The following is a 23,005-nucleotide window of genomic DNA, read 5'->3' as shown; positions in this document are numbered from 1 at the left end:
TCAAAGATGGTTATGTTTCCTAGCTATAGACATGAGTTGTCATTTCATTAATGGGATCATATCATTAGGAGAATGATGTGATTGACTTGACCCATTCCGTTAGCTTAGCACACGATCGTTTAGTATTCTGCTATTGCTTTCTTCATGACTTATACATGTTCCTATGACTATGAGATTATGCAACTCCCGTTTACCGGAGCAACACTTTGTGTGCTACCAAACGTCACAACGTAACTGGGTGATTATAAAGGTGCTCTAAAGGTGTCTCCGAAGGTACTTCTTGGGTTGGCGTATTTCGAGATTAGGATTTGTCAGTCCGATTGTCGGAGAGGTATCTCTGGGCCTACTCGGTAATGCACATCACTATAAGCCTTGCAAGCATTGTAACTAATGAGTTAGTTGCAGGATGATGTATTACGGAACGATTAAACAGACTTGCCGGTAACGAGATTGAACTAGGTATTGAGATACCGACGATCGAATCTCGGGCAAGTAACATACCGATGACAAAGGGAACAACGTATGTTGTTATGCGGTCTGACCGATAAAGATCTTCGTAGAATATGTGGGAGCCAATATGAGCATCCAGGTTCCGCTATTGGTTATTGACCGGAGACGTGTCTCGGTCATGTCTACATAGATCTCGAACCCGTAGGGTCCGCACGCTTAAAGTTCGATGACGGTTATATTATGAGTTTATGTCTTTTGATGTACCTAAGTTAGTTCGGAGTCCCGGATGAGATCGGGGACATGACGAGGAGTCTCGAAATGGCCGAGACGTAAAGATCGATATATTGGACGACTATATTCGGACTTCGAAAAGGTTCCGAGTGATTCGGGTATTTATCGGAGTACCAGAGAGTTACGGGAATTCGCCGGGGAGAAGTATTGGGCCTTATTGGGCCATACGGGAATAGAGGAGAGAGGCCGAAAGGAAGGAGGCGTGCACCCCCCCTCTGGTCCGCATTGGACAAGGGGTGCAGCCCCCTTTTCCTTCTCCCTCTCCCCCTCTTTCCTTCTCTCCTACTCCAACAAGGAAAGGAGGAGTCCTACTCCCGGTGGGAGTAGGACTCCCCCCTTGGCGCGCCCTCCTCCTTGGCCGGCCGCCTCCCCCTTGCTCCTTTATATACGGGGGCAGGGGCACCCCATAGACACAACAATTGATCTTTTGATCTTTTAGCCGTGTGCGGTGCCCCCCTCCACCATAATCCACCTCAATAATACTGTAGCGGTGCTTAGGCGAAGCCCTGCGTCAGTAGAACATCATCATCGTCACCACGCCGTTGTGCTGACGAAACTCTCCCTCAACACTCGGCTGGATCGGAGTTCGAGGGACGTCATCGGGCTGAACGTGTGCTGAACTTGGAGGTGCCGTGCGTTCGGTACTTGATCGGTCGGATCGTGAAGACGTACGGCTACATCAACCGCGTTGTGCTAACGCTTCCGCTTTCGGTCTATGAGGGTACGTGGACAACACTCTCCCCTCTTGTTGCTATGCATCACCATGATCTTGCGTGTGCGTAGGAATTTTTTTTTGAAATTACTTCGTTCCCCAACAGTGGCATCCGAGCCCAGTTTTATGCGTAGATGTCATATGCACGAGTAGAACACAAGTGAGTTGTGGGCGATATAAGTCATACTGCTTACCAGCATGTCATACTTTGGTTCGGCGGTATTGTTGGATGAAGCGGCCCGGACCGACATTACGCGAGACTGGTTCTTCCGACGTGCTTTGCACAGAGGTGGCTGGCGGGTGTCAGTTTCTCCAACTTTAGTTGAACCGAGTGTGGCTACGCCCGGTCCTTGCGAAGGTTAAAACATCACCAACTTGACAAACTATCATTGTGGTTTTGATGCGTAGGTAAGAACGGTTCTTGCTAAGCCCAGTAGCAGCCACGTAAAACTTGCAACGACAAAGTAGATGACGTCTAACTTGTTTTTGCAGGGCATGTTGTGATGTGATATGGTCAAGACATGATGCTAAATTCTATTGTATGAGATGATCATGTTTTGTAACCGAGTTATCGGCAATTGGCAGGAGCCATATGGTTGTCGCTTTATTGTATGCAATGCAATCGCCCTGTAATGCTTTACTTTGTCACTAAGCGGTAGCGATAGTCGTAGAAGCATAAGATTGGCGAGACGACAACGATGCTACGATGGAGATCAAGGTGTCGCACCGGTGACGATGGTGATCATGACGGTGCTTCGGAGATGGAGATCACAAGCACAAGATGATGATGGCCATATCATATCACTTATATTGATTGCATGTGATGTTTATCTTTTATGCATCTTATCTTGCTTTGATTGACGGTAGCATTATAAGATGATCCCTCACTAAATTATCGAAGTATAAGTGTTCTCCCTGAGTATGCACCGTTGCGAAAGTTCTTCGTGCTGAGACACCACGTGATGATCGGGTGTGATAGGCTCTACGTTCAAATACAACGGGTGCAAAATAGTTGCACACGCGGAATACTCAGGTTAAACTTGACGAGCCTAGCATATAACAGATATGGCCTCGGAACACTGAGACCGAAAGGTCGAGCGTGAATCATATAGTAGATATAATCAACATAGTGATGTTCACCATTGAAACTACTCCATCTCACGTGATGATCGGACATGGTTTAGTTGATTTGGATCACGTGATCACTTAGAGGATTAGAGGGATGTCTATCTAAGTGGGAGTTCTTAAGTAATATGATTAATTGAACTTTAATTTATCATGAACTTAGTCCTGGTAGTATTAGCATATCTATGTTGTAGATCAATAGCTCGCGTTTAGCTCCCCTGTTTTATTTTGATATGTTCCTAGAGAAAAATTATGTTGAAAGATGTTAGTAGCAAAGATGCGGATTGGATCCGTGATCTGAGGATTATCCTCATTGCTGGACAGAAGAATTATGTCCTTGATGCACCGCTAGGTGACAGACCTATTGTTGCAGGAGCAGATGCAGACGTTATGAACATTTTGACAAAAGCTCGGTATGATGACTACTTGATAGTTTAGTGCACCATGCTTAACGGCTTAGAATCGGGACATCAAACACGTTTTGAACGTCATGGACCATATGAGATGTTCCAGGAGTTGAAGTTAATATTTCAAGCAAATACCCGAGTTGAGAGATATGAAGTCTCCAACAAGTTCTATAGCTAAAAGATGGAGGAGAATAGCTCAAGCAGTGAGCATGTGCTCAGATTGTCTGGGTACTACAATCGCTTGAATCAAGTGGGAGTTAATCTTCCAGATAAAATAGTGATTGACAGAATTCTCTAGTCACCATCACCAAGTTAGTAGAACTTCGTGATGAACTATAGTATGTAAGGGATGACGAAAGTAATTCCCGAGCTCTTCGCGATGCTGAAATCGACGAAGGTAGAAATCAAGAAAGAGCATCAAGTGTTGATGGTTAACAAGACCACTAGTTTCAAGAAAAGGGGAAAGGGATAGAAGGGGAACTTCAAGAAGAACGGCAAGCAAGTTGCTACTCAAGTGAAGAAGCCCAAGTCTGTACCTAAGCCTGAGACTAAGTGCTTCTACTGCAAAGGGACTGGTCACTGGAAGCGGAACTGCCCCAAGTATTTGGCGGATAAGAAGGATGGCAAAGTGAACAAGCTATATTTGATATACATATATTGATGTGTACCTTACTAGTGTTTATAGTAGCCCCTGGGTATTTGATACTTGTTCGGTTGCTAAAAATTAGTCACTCGAAACAGGAGTTACAGAATGAACAGAGACTAGTTAAGGGTGAAGTGACGATGTGTGTTGGAAGTGGTTCCAAGATTGATATGATCATCATCGCACGCTCTCTACACTTTCGGGATTAGTGTTGAACCTAAATAAGTGTTATTTGGCGTTTGCGTTGAGCAAGAATATGATTTGATCATGTTTATTGCAATACGGTTATTCATTTAAGTTAGAGAATAATTGTTGTTCTGTTTACATGAATAAAACCTTATATGGTTACACACCCAATGAAAATGGTTCATTGGATCTCGATCGTAGTGATACACATATTCATAATATTGAAGCCAAAAGATGCAGAGTTAATAATGATAGTGCAACTTATTTGTGGCACTGCCGTTTAGGTCATATTGGTGTAAAGCGCATGAAGAAACTCCATGCTGATGGGCCTTTGGAACCACTTGATTATGAATCACTTGATACTTGCGAACCATGCCTTATGGGCAAAATGACTAAGACTCCGTTCTCCGGAACAATGGAGCGAGCAACTGACTTATTGGAAATAATACATACTGATGTATGCGATCCGATGAGTGTTGAGGCTCGCGGCGGGTATCGTTATTTTCTGACCTTCACAGATGATTTGAGCAGATATGGGTAGATCTACTTGATGAAACATAAGTCTGAAACATTTGAAAAGTTCAAAGAATTTCAGAGTGAAGTGGAAAATCATCGTGACAAGAAAAATAAGGTTTCTACGATCTGATCGTGGAGACAAATATTTGAGTTACGAGTTTGGTCTTAAATTAAAACAAAGTGGAATAGTTTCACAAATTTGTGCCACCTGGAACACCACAGCATAATGGTGTGTCCGAACGTCATAACCGTACTTTATTGGATATAGTGCAATCTATGATGTTTCTCACCTATTTACCACTATAGTTTTGGGGTTATGCATTAGAGATAGCTGCATTCACGTAAAAAAAAGGGCACCATCTAAATCCGTTTGAGACGACACCGTATGAACTGTGGTTTGGCAAGAAATCAAAGTTGTCATTTCTTAAAGTTTGGGGTTGTGATGCTTATATGAAAAAGTTTCATCCTGAGAAGCTCAAACCCAAATCGGAGAAATATGACTTCATAGGATACCCAAAGGAGAATGTTGGGTACACCTTCCATCAGAGATCCGAAGGCAAGACATTCGTTGCTAAGAATGGATCCTTTCTAGAGAAGGAGTTTCTCTTGAAAGAAGTGAGTGGGAGGAAAGTAGAACTTGATCAGGTAACTGTACCTGCTCCTTTATTGGAAAGTAGTTCATCACAGAAATTTGTTCCTGTGACTCCTACACCAATTAGTGAGGAAGCTAATGATGATCATGTAACTTCAGATCAAGTTACTACCGAACCTCGTAGGTAAACCAGAGTGAGATCCACACCAGAGTGGTATGGTAATCCTATTCTGGAGGTCATGTTACTTGACCATGACGAACCAACGAACTATGAGGAAGCGATGATGAGCCCAGATTACGCGAAATGGCTTGAGGCCATGAAATCTGAGATGAGATCCATGTATTAGAACAAAGTATGGACTTTGATTGACTTGCCCAATGATCGGCGAGCCATTGAGATTAAATGGATCTTCAAGAGGAAGACGGACGCTGATAGTAGTGTTACTATCTACAAAGCTAGAATTGTCGCAAAAAGGTTTTCGACAAGTTCAAGGTGTTGACTACGATGAGAGTTTCTCACTTGTATCTATGCTTAAGTCTGTCCGAATCATGTTAGCAATTGCCGCATTTTATGAAATCTGGCAAATGGATAAACAAAACTGCATTCCTTAATGGATTTATTAAAGAAGAGTTGTATATGATGCAACCAGAAGGTTTTGTCAATCCTAAAGGTCCTAACAAAATATGCAAGCTCCAACGATCCATCTATGGACTGGTGCAAGCATCTCAGAGTTGGAATATACGCTTTGATGAGTTGATCAAAGCATATAGTTTTATACAGACTTGCGGTGAAACCTGTATTTACAAGAAAGTGAGTGGGAGCACTACAACATTTCTGATAAGTATATGTGAATGACATATTGTTGATCGGAAATAATGTAGAATTATTCTGCAAAGCATAAAGGAGTGTTTGAAAGGAGTTTTTCAAAGAAAGACCTCGGTGAAGCTGCTTACATATTGAGCATCAAGATCTATAGAGATAGATCAAAACGCTTGATAAGTTTTTTCAATGAGTACATACCTTGACAAGATTTTGAAGTAGTTCAAAATGGAACAGTCCTAGAAAGAGTTCTTACATGTATTACAAGGTGTGAAATTGAGTAAGACTCAAAGCCCGACCACGGCAGAAGATAGAAAGAGAATGAAAGTCATTCCCTATGCCTCGGCCATAGGTTCTATAAAGTATGCCATGCTGTGTACCACATCTATTGTATACCCTACACTGATTTTGGCAAGGGAGTACAATAGTGATCTAGGAGTAGATCACCGGACAGCGGTCAAAATTATCCTTAGTGGAATAAGGATATGTTTCTCGATTATGGAAGTGACAAAAGGTTCGTCGTAAAGGGTTACGTCGATGCAAGTTTTGACACTAATCTAGATGACTCTAAGTCTCGGTCTAGATACATATTGAAAGTGGGAGCAATTAGCTAGAGTAGCTCCGTGCAGAGCATTGTAGACATAGAAATTTGCAAAAGACTTACGGATCTGAATGTGACAGACCCGTTGACTAAAATTATCTCACAAAGAAAACATGATCACACCTTAGTACTCTTTGGGTGTTAATCACATAGCGATGTGAACTAGATTATTGACTCTAGTAAACCCTTTGGGTGTTGGTCACATGACGATGTGAACTATGGGTGTTAATCACATGGTGATGTGAACTATTGATGTTAAATCACATGGCGATGTGAACTAGATTATTGACTCTAGTGCAAATGGGAGACTGAAGGAAATATGCCCTAGAGGCAATAATAAAGTTATTATTTATTTCCTTATATCATGATAAATGTTTATTGTTCATGCTAGAATTGTATTAACCGGAAACATGATACATGTGTGAAAACAAAGACAAACAGAGTGTCACTAGTATGCCTCTACTTGACTAGCTCGTTGATCAAAGGTGGTTATGTTTCCTAGCCATAGACATGAGTTGTCATTTGATTAACGGGATCATATCATTAGGAGAATGATGTGATTGACTTGACCCATTCCGTTAGCTTAGCACACGATCGTTTAGTATTCTTCTATTGCTTTCTTCATGACTTATACATGTTCCTATGACTATGAGATTATGCAACTCCCGTTTACCGAAGCAACACTTTGTGTGCTACCAAACGTCACAACGTAACTGGGTGATTATAAAGGTGCTCTACAGGTGTCTCCGAAGGTACTTGTTGGGTTGGCGTATTTCGAGATTATGATTTGTCACTCCGATTGTCGGAGAGGTATCTCTGGGCCCACTCGGTAATGCACATCACTATAAGCCTTGCAAGCATTGTAACTAATGAGTTAGTTGCAGGATGATGTATTACGGAACGATTAAAGAGACTTTCCGGTAACAAGATTGAACTAGGTATTGAGATACCAACGATCGAATCTCGGGCAAATAACATACCGATGACAAAGGGAACAACGTATGTTGTTATGCGGTCTGACCGATAAAGATCTTCATAGAATATGTGGGAGCCAATATGAGCATCGAGGTTCCGCTATTGGTTATTGACCGGAGACGTGTCTCGGTCAAGTCTACATAGTTCTCGAACCCGTAGGGTCCGCACGCTTAAAGTTCGATGACGGTTATATTATGAGTTTATGTGTTTTGATGTACCGAAGGTAGTTTGGAGTTCCGGATGAGATCAGGGACATGACGAGGAGTCTCGAAATGGCCGAGACGTAAAGATCGATATATTGGATGACTATATTCGGACTTCGGAAAAGTTCCGAGTGATTCGGGTATTTATCGGAGTACCGGAGAGTTACGGGAATTCGCCGGGGAGAAGTATTGGGCCTTATTGGGCCATACGGGAATAGAGGAGAGAGGCCAAAAGGAAGGAGGCGTGCACCCCCCCTCTGGTTCGAATTGGACAAGGGGTGCAGCCCCCTTTTCCTTCTCCCTCTCCCCCTCCTTCCTTCTCTCCTACTCCAACAAGGAAAGGAGTCCTACTCCCGGTGGGAGTAGGACTCCCCCCTTGGCGCGCCCTCCTCCTTGGCCAGCCGCCTCCCCCCTTGCTCCTTTATATACGGGGGCAGGGGGGCACCCCATAGACACAACAATTGATCTCTTGATATTTTAGCCGTGTGCGGTGCCCCCCTCCACCATAATCCACCTCAATAATACTGTAGCAGTGCTTAGGCGAAGCCCTGCGTCAGTAGAACATCATCATCGTCGCCACGCCGTTGTGCTGACGAAACTCTCCCTCGACACTCGGCTGGATCAGAGTTCGAGGGACGTCATCGGGCTGAACGTGTGCTGAACTCGGAGGTGCCGTGCGTTCGGTACTTGATCGGTCGGATCGTGAAGACGTACGACTACATCAACCGCGTTGTGCTAACGCTTCCGCTTTCGGTCTACGAGGGTACGTGGACAACACTCTTCCCTCTCGTTGCTATGCATCACCATGATCTTGCGTGTGCCTAGGATTTTTTTTTTTAAATTACTACGTTCCCCAACAATATGCAATGACGATCATTGTATTTGAAGCGAAAGCACGATACATACATTGGACTTCAGAATCCACTCATTACGGTCACCATTTACGTTTAGTGGTTATTATACAGTCACGGGCTCACCGTACAACTCTGTATTTGCTCATGACATGACTAGTTGACCAGTTAAACGCTCCACGTGGCACCTCTAGTGTTGCATCACATTATCTCACTACCATCGTGCCCACCTGTCGACTTGTATCTACTCTACATCTACACTCTTATAAAATACATAAAATACACTCTTATAAAAAACAGAGTTGGTGATGATGGTGTGCCTCCCATCCTGCAATATAAGCCGTCCGATTTATATCTGACGGATAGGAAAGAAACTATGGCAATTTTGCAAAAAGGTACCCACACACCTCTCTACATTTGCAAATAAGGCCTTACCTCGTTCATTCTTTTCTCTCACAAGATAAACAAGTCATACAAATGCATCTTGATTTTACGTGCAATGCACGGGCATCTTGCTAGTAAGAATGAAAACAAACGACAAAAAAATATTTGGACGGTGGTTCCAAGTCATGACCGCGGGCACAGGGAACAAGGTGGCCTTGTATTGGTATGCTGAGCTGTCTGTTTTAACACACAGGAGCTGGTGTGGTGATTATACACACACACACGCATGCACACGAACTGCATCCACACAACACTCACACAAACACATGCACCCAGGCACGCACGCAACACTCACATGTACACACGCAGCCACGCACACACGCAACACTCACACGCACACACGGACGAATGCATGCACACACAAGTACACCACACGACGAACACACACTCTCACGCTCAAGTGCTCAACCTACACGTGCATGCGCACACATCAGGCCCTGACAGACACATACACAACCAGGTGATTCCCGCGCACGGGTTGGAGCCTTGTCGCGCCTGCGTAAATTTGTGTTTATCTGACCTTTTGCCTATGCGAGCTGACAGGTGGGACCCACAAGGAACGTGGTCAATTTAACTAGTCAACATGGCGCCACACAGACTATTTGGCCGGTCAACAGAGTGCAATCTGATGCTGAACTATGAGCAAGTGACCGTATAATCACCTCAAAACGTATATAGTGACCGTAATCAGCTTATTCTGAAGTTCGGTGACCATATTACGCTTTTCTCTCTGTAGGCCCTCCAAAACTACATCTCTACACGTTCTCGCATGTTACATCTAACAACTATGCAATACAGCACTACTACTACACTCTAACACAATAAATCATATGTGTTTTTAGTTTTACTAGATATCAAATTGTTACTTATAATTATTCAGTTTGCATACACTAAAATTGCCTTTGAAATGTATGGCCAGTATCATCTACCGCGCGGGAAAAATCCTGCCCTTTCGTGTTTAATCGGGTTTGTATCGATGGATCGTGCGAAACAGCAAAACTATAGTACTATACAGTACTACAAGTGACAGTTCACTGGGCCGTCGTGTCGTCTACTCCTCCGTCGTAAGAGTGGAGCGCTCGCTTTCATAAATCTTCTAGTCCCTTTCGCCGACATGTGGGACGTCCGGTTCCGCCTGCAGGAGGGCCTCGATGGCAGCGGCATCTGCGCGCTCCGCCTCAAGTTGAGCCTCCGCCGCCCGGTTCACATCCACGACATCCGGTTCCGCCTGCAGGAGAGCCTCGATGGCAGCGGCATGCGCGCGCTCCGCGTCGAGTTGAGCCTCTGCCTCCCGGGCCTCCTTTAGTATCGCCATGTTGAACCGCTGGTCCGCCTGCACCATGGGGGACTCGGACGCCGGCACGAAGTCGACGTCCTTCGTCTCATACCCATCGGGGGCCTTCTGCGCCGCGACCTCCGCCATGAACATTGGATCGGCTTCCTCCTCCTCGTAGCTTGGCTCCAGAGAACTCGGGGATTGGCTCGCCGCAAAGCGAGCTTGGGAACGGAGGTCTGTGGCGCCGACCGCCGCCACGATTTCTGCGCGGTGCTCCGGCGTCAGCATCTTGTAGTAAGTGATCTTGCGGCACACCATGGCTTCCCGGCGAACTAGGGGACGCTTGATGCGGGCTAGGGGATCGAAAGGTGGGGGAATGGGCTGGAGATTTGGTGTGGTTTTAGGGCAGTGGCTGGCGTAGGCCGAGCAGCGAAGGTTCTGGTGTGAATAGTGGTTCCGGTGACGACCGGTCAATCGGTTTTGACTGTACATCGCTCTTGTCGCGTTCGTGTTGCAGCCCGGCACGCTGGACCCTCCACGTCGTTCACCGAATGGAACGCGCTTCGTCTTGCGTTTTCGCTCGCTTGTGGGACCGCAGTTGAGAGCAAACCGACATCCCTCCCCCTTCCCCGCCCGCGTCATTTATTATACCACCACTCCCTCCATTTTATGCGGAGTAAATAAAAATAGAGGGAGTATACTACGGATGAGGATCCCCTGACGTGGCCGAACCCATTGAGTAACTGACATGCGGGGCCTAGCAAGCATGGGGTTCGCCAGTAAGTGACCGAAAGGGAGGGTAAGGCAGGGATACCTACGTCAGAGGATCCACTTCTACTATACTACTTTGACCAAATGTTAGAGTAATAATATATGACATGCAACTTACCCAAATGTTAGAGTAATAATATATGACATGCAACTTACTCAAAGCATACAGGGTCTAATGCGTTTTTGAGGCTAACTTTGACCAAATGTTAGAGTAATAATATATGACATGCAACTTACACAAAGCATACGGTCAAATTCGTATGTGAAAGGAGTTTCCAATGATATAATTTTCACATTATACATCTCATGTACTATTAATCTTGTCAATAGTCAAAATGGAAACCATCTCGAGTACAAATCTAGGAGTACGTACGAATCTAACAATATTGATTGGGCGTTGTTGAATGTTGATACCTTTTTTATCAAAGTAGAGATACTTTGACTACACATAAAACTTATATGTAAACTACAAAGGATAGGGGGAGTATATTGTACGTTCAAAAACGAAACGAACATTGAATACCCTTTATATATGATTTGCGGATGCTATGATCACCGGTTCAAAATTTTGAATCCGCCTTAGGTATCACGTGCCCCCACTCGTTCCCTCTCGATTTCATCTCGGGGTCCGGAGATCTATTGAACGAGGACTAGGGTGGGTACATGCGAATGATACTCGGCGGAATGTTCAAATGAGGCATGCGAGAGGATGGACTCGACTGGAGGGCGACATGATCGATGGAGAAGAGGGTTGGAGAGGAATGAGAAATAAGCAGACGCCACATGATTATACTTGAACGGCTCAAATAAACAATAAGTTGTCTCGCTTGGCCTACATAGTGAAAGGCCTAATGCGCAACTCGGAGCACTGACGCTTGAATATGGCCGGGAAAACAAGGAAACCGGCATGTGGGGCACACCCGTCGGGACGACGTAGCGCAGACTAGTCCAATGGAGGAGCTGGCCCATGACCTCCTCTCCACCGACAACCGTTCATGTGGGTCGTTGGGGCCAACAACGGGGCGCAGCTCCAGCACCGCCTCTGGACACGGGGACCGCGGTGAGCGACACGCTCGTATCGTCGCTAGACACGGTCGGTTTCAGTGTGCCGAGGGTGGCGTTAGTGCTGTGGCACGACCAACGGTATGTTTGGTTTGTGCCCAAGGTTGCCCCATCAAAGCATTGGGTAGCCAAAATTTTGGTTGAGGTATTGGTTGCCCATGATTTGGCCGACATTGGCAAGAAAAATGAACTAGAGTTGGCTAGAGTTCATTGGCATGCCAAAGAAATGGCAACCATCCAAACAAAGACCAATCTTTGGGTCATGACCAAAATTTTGGTAAGGTGCACTTTGGCCACAATCCAAACACACCCCAACACCCGGCTCGTCGAGGATGCACGGGGCGCTGTGACGCATCCGCGGAGTGGTGTAGCGCGGCCAACTGCATCCTCTGGACCTGAGACCATGCCGGGTCGTCTTGCTTTTTCAATGACATGCGGGGATCGCATGTGAGCAAAGGGCATCTCCAACGTTGCCACGACCGCAGTTGACTACCCTGGCACACCAAAACCCTCTTCCCTCGCGCCGTCGCGCGGTGCGTTCCCAGCCGGCGCCAGCTACCCGCATTCATGTCGTCCGTTCGTATGTCGTCGTTAAGAGGCTCGGTGCCCGAGGAACCAACTCCGGCGACTTAATGATGCACCCGGACGCTTGGCCTCACCGGAATGCGCTACTTAAAGCGGCAACGCCCAGCTAACCTCCACACCATAGCGCATCGTCCTCCTACCTGGCACCACATCTGCCATGACCGCAAGTGCGAACCCTATGCGGGAGAGCTTGTCTTAGGGGATGAAGCTCGAGGTCGCCGCCCTCGCTCAAGTCGCCTCACGCGACGCAATAGCGGCGTAGCCGGACGCGGACGCGACCGCACAAGCGGTGGCCATGCTGGCGGCCGACGACGGGAGCACTGTCAGCCACGCGTCCTACTTGCCGCCGTCCAACGTCCGGCACCGCCGAGGTCGGGGACTCCTCCGAGGATGAGTAGGGCATGGGAGGCGGCAGGGCATGGTGTGCCAACTGGCCGGTCCGTATCCCGTGTTCTACTCTTCCTCGCCGGAGACTGCACCTTCACTTCACGGGTCTTGAACCCCGCCCCCGTACATAGAGATCGCAGATGGAGGACGTATGTCGCCGCCGTAGAATAGGTTTAGGGTCGGGTTTCTTTTATTTTTCTGTCCTATAAAAGTTCGAAATGTAATGAAAATCTGCCGTGTTTGCATTAATCTCGGCCGGTGTATATCAACTTTCACAATAATATACATATTGTAGGAGTACTAGCAAGATGCCCGTGCGTTGCACGGAAGATCAAGATCTTGTGGGAGAAAAAGATGAACGAGGGAAAGCCTTATCTGCAAATGTGGAGAGGAGTGCGGGTAAATTGTCATAGTTTCCTTCCTATCCGTTAGATATAGATCGGACGGCCTATATTGCAGGATGACAGGCACACCATCATCACCAACTCTGCTTTTTATTGAACCGAGACAAATCTAACATGCGAAGTAAAATAAACACATAGGGTCTATACATACACAAATTATCTTAGGCACTCCAATAGTACGTCCACTACACATTCACGCATTTCACATCTTTCTACATCTACGGGAACCTACGAAAGGGTTAACGTAAATTGCCTCTCTCTCTCCTCCCCTGATTTTCATGGTGGTGCCCCCCCCCCCAGTCTACAATCAAGAGCTCACACATTTCACATTACGTTAATTACGTAACTGGGATTACGTAGGTGTAGCATTACTCGTCCTAAAAAACCCAACTAAGCCAACTTCCAGCATATCGCGCGGGAAAAGACCCGGCCGCGCCGTTTTAGTCGGGATTACCGGATTACTAGTAGTAGTATCGATGGATCGCGGGAAGCAACAAATTTTTTTTGAGGGGGCGAAGCACCTAGTTTAAAAGGAAAAAAGGCGGTACACTCGCAGCACTCCTGTCGCGGTCGCATTGCACCCCACACACGTTCGGTCCTGCACACGGCTCACGCAAATGGAACGCGCTTCGGCTTGCCTCTTCACTGACACGTGGGACTGCACTTGGAGAAACCGACCATGCGCCAAACTCCCCCCGCCCACCGCGCGAAAATCCTCCCCCTCCCCCCCCCCCCCCACACCCAAAAATTCCCCCCAAATCCGATTCAACCGCCCTTCGGCCAACTAGCCAATAATACTCCCCAAACCCCCCTCCCCCTCTCCCCTCCACTCCATTCGCTCCACCATAGCCGCCCTCCCCGCCGCGCCGATACGTCGGCGCCGCGGTTCTGCGATCCTCTCGCTCCCACAGTACGCTCTCATAGACTGCCGTCCTCTAGCCGCGCCGCCACCTCTGGCTACGTTCTTGTGGAGGCGCACGGCGGTCAGTGCCGCCACCGCTGGCGACGTTCGTGTGGAGACGCACGGCGGTCAGCTTCTCCCACGGTACGCGCATTCTAGATTGAGGCCCCATTCATGTCGGTGAAGCGCTGAATGTTAGCTGATAGACGCTATTAATCTCACTGTTTTCCGAAGTAGTTTACTGTCAATATGCTCTGCTTAAGAAGCTTCATTGCCCTGTTCTGCACTCAATCTGCTTAGCTGAGATGGCATGCCAAGGCCGATTAGTTGCTAAAATATCCTGCCATATATTTATTGTGACGTAGATTGCCATGGTCTAGTAGCCAATCTGTTAGGTGAAATAGCTTTACACCATTTTATACTCGATCTTTGTTGCTGCGATGGCCTTCGATAGTTCGATGGCTGTGTGCTCGGCCTCATTGACTGCTGAAACAGCCTGCCATAATTTGGCACTCAAATATGTTTGCTGAATTAGCTTTACATATATTTCGTTACTTAGATCTGCTCATCCAAATATCTTGCCATAGCTTTAGACATCGACCTAGGTATTTTTTTTCTGGACTTCATAAAAAAGCATATATGTTTTTCCTGTAATATCTAGTATAAGAACTAATTTGTATGTCTAACCGATGGACAGGACTTGGATAACTTCTGCTCGAAGATTCTCCGCTGCATATGTCAAGGGGGTTGAAAACTTCATGAACTTTATCAGAGCTGAGTACGGTGGTCCGAAATCAGATGTGCTCTGCCCGTGTAGCAGTTGTATGAATTCAGTTACAAGACCCCAGTCAACTATGAAAAATCATCTACACTTGTATGGGATGTCGGTCACATATACTAGGTGGGTTCATCATGGTGAAGCTATGAACGTCAATGTTATTGACTACGTGGAAGCAACAGATCACCATCTTGAACTGCCTGATGCTCAGGTGGAAGAGGAGGAGGAGGTGGAGGTGGTGGCGGAGCCAGTGAGTTTGACCAACATTGAAACAATGCTACGAAATGCTCGTACATTCCGTGAACTTTCACCTGCAGAAGAAAACCGGTGGGCCCGCATGTTGGAACAGTGCAACGTTGCTGTCACCCCAGGAAATAAGCTGTCAGTATTCTCAGCTATGGTCACCTTTCTTCAGGTGAAGACATTTGAGCGGATGACCAACAAATCATTCGATGCGATGTTGGCTGCTTTCCGCGAATCTTTCCCAGATGCGTCTGAGCTGCCACACACCTACAGTAAAATGAAGAATTTCCTTCGTGCAGTTGGAATTGGATATGATATGATCCGTGTTTGTAAGAATAATTGTGTTTTGTTCCGGAAGGATTATGCCAACTTAAGTGAATGCCCAAAATGCAAATCATCAAGATGGAAAGATGGCGATGCTGTGAAGAGGATTCCTCATAATGTTCTGAGACATTTTTCTAATTATACCAAGATTGCAGAGGTTGTTTCATGATGCTGAAACAAGAGAGGACGTACAGAGATCAGAATGTAATGAGCCATCCATCTCATGGTAGTGAGTGGAAAAGCTTCAATGATAAACACAAAGAGTTTGTTGCTGACCCGAGACACATTAGACTTGGCTTAGCTTCAGATGGATTTAACCCATTTGGCCACCAGAGCGCCACATATAGCATGTGGCCAGTGCTTGTTATCCCTTACAACATGCCTCCAAATGTCTGCACCAAAGAATCAAACTACATGATGGCCTTGCTCATCCCAGGTCCAAAAAGTCCTGGAAAGGATTTTGATTTGTTCATGGAGCCTCTTGTGGAGGAACTTCAACACCTATGGAAGGGTGTTCTCACTCGAGACCTATATAGCAGCCCACCAGCTGATTTCTTTCTGCGTGTTGTTATAATTTGGTGCATCCATGATTATCCGGCTTTGGGCACTATGTCAGGGCGAACGACACATGGTTACAATGCATGTGTTCGCTATGACAGGAATCCACTGTCATACGCAATACTTAGCAAGATCTGTTACATTGGACACCGCCGTTTCCTTGTCAAGGACAAGCCGCATCCTAGAAAATACCGAAGACATGTGTTCAATGCAAAGCATGAAAACCGTGATGCGCCAAAGAGGCTCACTGCCGATGAGTTGCAAGTGGAATTAGAGAAGGTCAGGCATATTACACCAGGAAACCATCCTGGTAATGGTAGCGGGAAAAGGAAGTGTGGCAGGGTAGAAGAGAGATTATTGTTTACCCGCAGGTCCACTTTGTGGGACTTGGAGTATTGGAAAGATTTGGATCTGCGGCATAATCTTGATGTGATGCACATCGAGAAAAATATATGTGACAGCATTATCGGCACACTTCTTAATATTGAAGGCAAGACGAAACATACCTTAAAATCTAGGATTGATTTGACACACCTGGGTATCAGAAAGGATTTGCAGGTGCAAGATGAAGGTAAACCACGGGATATGGCACCAGCTGTGTATGTCTTGGACAAGGTAAAAAGAAAAGAATTCTGCGAGGTCCTGTCACGTGTGAGATTCCCACATGGATTTGCTTCCAACCCTGAAAGGAGAGTCAGTGCAGATGGAAACAAGGTACAAGGGTTGAAAACTCATGACTGCCACGTCCTACTTCAAAGGGTTTTACCTGTTATCCTTAGAGGATTGGGCCGCCCTGACTTATACAGAGCAGTTGCAGAGTTGGGACAATTCTTCAGGGAACTCTGCAGTAGGAATATCAGGATAGATGCTTTGGGGCGTCTTAGAGACAAGATACCAACTGTCCTATGCGACCTTGAGAAGATATATCCTCCAGCCTTTGGATGTACATCTACCTGATGAGGCACTACTTAGAGGTCCAGTACAGTATGGCTGGATGTACCCTATTGAAAGGCGGCTAGGCACTTTCAAGGGCTATGTTAGGAACAGAGCTAGACCCGAGGGTTCCATTGCAGAGGCCTACATTGCTAAAGAAGCGTTGACATTCTGCTCAAAATACATTGAAACAGCTGATCAGCTTAGCAAAGAGGTGGGTGAAGACAATCCCAGGCTCAATGTTTTCGATTATTCTGTTCGAGTTACAGGGAAGAGTCAACAAGAGGACAAACCTAAATATTTGGACAAAATGGTTTGGTATGTGTTGAATAACTGTCCTGAGATACTACCTTATATCAAGTAAGTGCAGTATTGCAGCTTATACATCGTAATCTACTAAACTTGCAGCACATTCTTATATATTTAGATGTTTGACGCGATCACTATGTTGTGCAGCATCTACAAAGAGGATTTACTGCCGCAAAATCCAAGAAACATTGACAAATTGGTTATGGCAGGATTTGCGAAATGGTTCAAGAACCATGTAAGCTTTTGAAGTGCACTATCAGTTTTTTTAATATATTGAGTACATAAGATGATCAGCTTGTCTATTTTATAACCATAGGTTAAGAAGATGTGGGAGGATGGGCAGGCAGTTGATGATGCCCTTTACTCACTAGCAATGGGTCCTGATACTTGGGTAAGACATTATGAATCTTGCGTTGTTGGAGATGTGCGCTACAACACCCTTGCACGAGACGAAGGCAGGAAGACACAAAACAGTGCCATCATGAGCACGGATACATATGACAAAGAGACAACTGAAATGTATGCGAACATAACAGACATTGTTCAGTTGCAGTATATCTCCAGTTTCGAGGATCATCGGTGTGTGGTTCTGTTGTGCTGTCGTTGGTATAACCTGTTTTCCAGGATCGCAAAACCCAGAGCTGATGATTATTTCAAATCCATCAATGTCAAGGCGGCGTACTAGACCAACGAGCCTTTTATTTTGGCAAATCAAGCAACACAGATATTTTTCTTGGAAGACACATTTGCACGTAGCGATGACTGGAGAGTATTGCAAAGGTTTGAGCAGAGGAATTCGTTTAATGAAGTTGCACAACAAGATGATGCTTACACTGCTCCTGATGTACAAGATAACACAGATGTTCCTAATATCTTTGAGAAGCATCACGTCAATGACGCCGGTGAAAAGATTGCCTGTCGTGCTGTGGACATACAAGAGTTGATCAAGAAGAAGCCAACGTTCGAGGACGTTGAGGACGAAGAAGAAGATGACACCGTGGGGAATTACGATTCAGACTGATACACATGGCGAAGATGTTGACGCTGCTACTACGGATGATGATTACATTGCTTTTGTCGTATTTGCCTGTCAGAAGACGTTTTTTATCTACTATGTAAAATTGTGTTTGCTATGACAACTGAAACCTGATGAACATGTTGTTTAGTATTTTGCTGTGAGAACATCACTTGTTATGTATGCTAATTTGTGTTTGGTGATTGTATGACAACTAAAACATGATGACATTGTTGTTTAGTTGTACTCATATTTGGCTGTGAAACTTGAATTTGATGACATAGTTTGCTGTTGGACTGCAATTTGCTCGACGTCTTCGAATGAGAACAAAGCTGACCCGACAGGGCCTCTGCTATTTATTTGTTTATATGAGCAAAAGGGGATACCCCTTGATTTTCGTTAATCAAAATCATTAGATGTTCACAACACTACGCCCAGCCTGCTACACAGGTTTCATTCATTACTAGTTTCAGCAAAGTGCTCATGTCGTAGCCACTGAATACATCACGAGTGCTACATACACTGCAAATAAAGAGACAATCATCCTACAGAGCACATCGATTTTGCCCATTATCTTCACAAGCTCTTTCATCTCCTCATTGTTGTCAAGGCCGTTCAGCAACTATTGCTTGGCCATGATCAGAGGAACTGCATCTTTAACCTTCTGCTCTGCATCTTCCTCTTCTGCCGTTCCTTCAGTTACTTGTCCAACACACCAACCTGCTAGTATTGGGATTCCTCGGCTAACCAAATAATCAGCATAGTTGCATTCCCCCACATCAGCAACTTCCCAGAAATACAAATCACACGAATCTTCCCTTTTCTGCACGAATCAAATTGGAAGATCATCAACCAAACTATTAAAAAAATCAGCAACTGAAAGCAGCAGAACAACACTTAAACATATTATTACCCCATGATTCGGGCATTTGTAGAAGACTCGGCCAGGGTTGCGGATTGTGGTTGAGACGCGACGGATGACTCTGCGTGATTTGCAGCAGTGGCACCACACCAACGGCAGCGGGTTGCGATGAGCAATCGGCTGCGGTGCGCGTGCCGGCGGGGGTGTGATGAGACCCACATGCGATGGTACGGGTGGCAACTTGGCGCATATCTGGTTGTTGCCTGCTGAAGAGCTGGTGGACGAGCAGCCAGCGGACATGGTTGCTGCGGCCAGAGCTTCTGATGCTAGGCAGAGTAAGTAGAGAAGAGGAGAAGCGAATGTTGGATATGTCAGTTTCATTACTTGCAGAGTAGCATAGCACCATATATAGTCATAGTCTAGGTCTGGATTCGAACCAGCTACAGGAGGGACCTCCTTGTTTTGCGAAAAAAATTATTTCTCCACCTGACAGCTGGGACCCACCGGCTGTATCTTCGCACGGAAGGAAGTGCCTCCTTGTTTTGCGAAAAAATTATTCATCCCGTTGACAGCTGGGACCCGTCAGATTTGGTGACTGACTTGTGGGCCTACTAAGCGGACGTGTACGCATGGCTTTGTCAACTTAATCAACAAATGATTCTAGCAGCTGGACCGTTGGATGTAAATCCAACAGCCGTGCTCCTTCTTCAACCTCTGTTCTTGCTCCTGTCTCCCGTGGGCGGCACCGCGGCTGTGCTGCCGCGCACCCGAACTAGTGAAGTTTCCCACTCCTCTCCATCTGCGACTCCACTGCCCCGTCTTCCCCATCTTCGGGTCGTTCCAGTCTGGGTGCGCTCGGCACGGTGTGGTCAACATGGTCAACAACCGAGAGTCATCAGAAGATGACTGTACGTGAGAGGCTGACAGTGGGGACGCACCACGCCCATGGACGCATGCATGCAACGGAACGCGGCGAGGTCAACGTGGTCAAGGAACGACTTCCATCGGAAGTATATTGTACGTGGAGAGGCTCATCTGGGTCTACGGCCGCAGCAAGTAAGTGCCTCCTTATTACGCGGAAAATAATGATTCCTCCAACTAACAGTAGGGACCCACTGGACGGGCCACCGTATTTTGCGAAAAAAATGTTTGCCCCTGATTGCTGGGACCCACCTGACGGGCCACCGTATTTCGCGAAAAAAACGATCCCCCCGCTGTCAGCTCAGACCCGCCGGAAGTGCCTCCTTATTACGCACAAAAAAATGAATACTCCCCCGGCTAGCTGGGACCCACCTTGGTGGGAGGCTGACTTGTGGGCCTACTAAGTTGACGGGGACAAAGGGCTTTGTCAACTTAGTCAATATGAACGATTCTAGCTCCAGTGACCGTACGATGTCCATCCAACGGCCGTAGTGCTTCTTCAACCTCTGGTCTTCTTGCTCCAGCCGCCCAAAGCAGCGCCGGTCGTGTCGCATGCTCCTGCCTCCCGTGGACGGTTGTGCTGCCGCGGAGGCCTCACCGCCCCCTACTATTCCCACCGCTTGCCAGGCCCTGCGGCGACGGCAGCCTCACACCGCAGCCGAACCAGTGAACCCTCGTACTCCTCTCCGCGCGGGCTTCCACTGCCGAGTCTTCCCCGGCTCCGCGTCGTCCCCTTCCTAGGCCTCGCCGTCGTCCACCGCCATGGTGCTCTCCGCGCGGCGTGGTCAACGTGGTCAAGGAACGACTTCCATCGGAAGAGTACTGTACGTGGAGAGGCTGACAGCTGGGTCCACGGCCACAGCCCAGTTTTTTTGTGATTTGCCAAGTAAGTCGCTTTGTCAGGCTTGTTGGGCTGCAAATCTTTCAAGACGAGGAGAGCTTTCATTCGGCTGGCCGAGAAAATGGCCCATCAGTAATGAGAAATGGGCTGTACATTTTTAAAACACATCAAACCGGCAATTAGTTTCAAATATCTTTTTTTCATTTCGAGATTTTTAAATTACATTAATTTTTATGCGTGGAGAATTTGTTGGATTTTATATTGATATACATTTATTTTTTAAATCAGTTTGAATGTGAGTCAAAATTTCAGGATTAAAAACAGTTCGGACCGCACCGAAATATGCAAAATTTCGTATAATTTTTTAACCGTGGCCACTATATGGGCTGTAATGCTAACAAAAAGAATATGGGCTCCAAAAAAACCTTAATAATTAGCAAATGGGCTGTAAATTATTAGAAATAATGGCAGATGGGTTGTATGCTGTTTTCCATAGATTTGAGGCTTTCCTAAAAAAATAGGTTGACGCACAAGCAGTGACTGTTGGATGGCCATCCAACGGCCGTCGTGCTTCTTCAATCTCTGCTCTTCCTGCTCCAGCCGCTCAAACAAGCGCCGGCGGGACTGCCTGCTCCCTCCTCCCTGTGGCCAGCTCTGCTGCCGCGCAGGCCTCACTGCCCCACCGTACTCCCATCGCTAGCCTAGCCATCCCTCTACTCACCCACACCTGCTGTTATTCTCCGGCGATGGCAGACGAACCAGTAAACCCTCGTACAGTCGTACTCATCTCCGCGTGGGAAACAACTGCCGAGTCTTCCCTGCCTCTGCGTCGTTCCCTTCCTACACCTCGCTGTCATCCACCGCCCTGGTGCTCTCGGCGCGGCCTGGTCAACGTGGTCAACGACCGACATGCATCTGAAGTGGACTGTACGTGGAGAGGCCGACAGCTGGGTCCACGGCCGCACGCAAGGAAATGCCTCCTTATTACGCGCAAAATAATGATTCCTCCACCTGACATCAGGGACCCACCGAAAGGGCCTCTGTATTTCGTGAAAAAAACGTTACCGCCGCTGACAGCTCAGACCCACCAGCTATATCTTCGCACGCAAGGAAGTGCCTCCTTATTACGCACAAAAAATGAATACTCCCCCTGTTAGCTGGGACCCAGTATAGTGGCAGGCTGACTTGTGCGCCTACTAAGTTGACGGGGACGGAGGGCTTTGTCAACTTAGTCAATATGCACGATTCTAGCTCCAGTGACCGTACGATGTCCATCCAACGGCCGTAGTGCTTCTTCAACCTCTGGTCTTCTTGCTCCAGCCGCCCAAACCAGCGCCGGCCGTGCCTCGTGCTCCTACCTCCCGTGGCTGGCTGCAATGCGGCGGAGGCCTCACCGCCCCCTACTACTCCCACCGCTGGCCAGGCCATCCCTCTACTCACCCACACCCCCTGTTATTCTGCGGCGATGGCAGCCTCACACCGCAGCGAACCAGTGAACCCTCGTACTCCTCTACGCGTGGGCATCCACTGCCGCGTCTTCCCCGGCTCCGCGTCCCATTCCTAGGCCTTGCCGTCGTCCACCGCCCTGGTGCTCTCGGCGCGGCGTGGTCAACATGGTCAAGGAACGGCTTCCATCGGACGTGGACTGTACGTGGAGAGGCTGACAGCTGGGTCCACGGCCGCAGCAAGGAAGTGCCTCCTTATTACGTGCAAAATAATTATCCTCCACCTGACAGCGGGGACCCACCGGACGGGCCACCGTATTTCGCGAAAAAAACGTTTCTCCCTGACTGCTGGGACCCACCAGCTACATCTTCGCACGCAAGGAAGTGCGTCCGGGCAAAAAAAATGATTCACCCCCTTACTGCTGGGACCCACCAGCTACATCTTCGCAGGCAAGGAAGTGCCTGACAGTCGGGACCCACCTGGTCGAAGCGTACGCAGCGTTGTCATTCTGGTCACGAACGTGTACGTACATATATACTGGTGGATGTAGAGGCGCGCACGTGTCGTAGTAGA

This window comes from Aegilops tauschii, chromosome 4, assembly GCF_002575655.3.
Source record: "Aegilops tauschii subsp. strangulata cultivar AL8/78 chromosome 4, Aet v6.0, whole genome shotgun sequence".
In the NCBI taxonomy this organism is placed as follows: Eukaryota; Viridiplantae; Streptophyta; class Magnoliopsida; order Poales; family Poaceae; genus Aegilops; species Aegilops tauschii.
Note: the sequence above shows the minus strand (reverse complement) of the source record.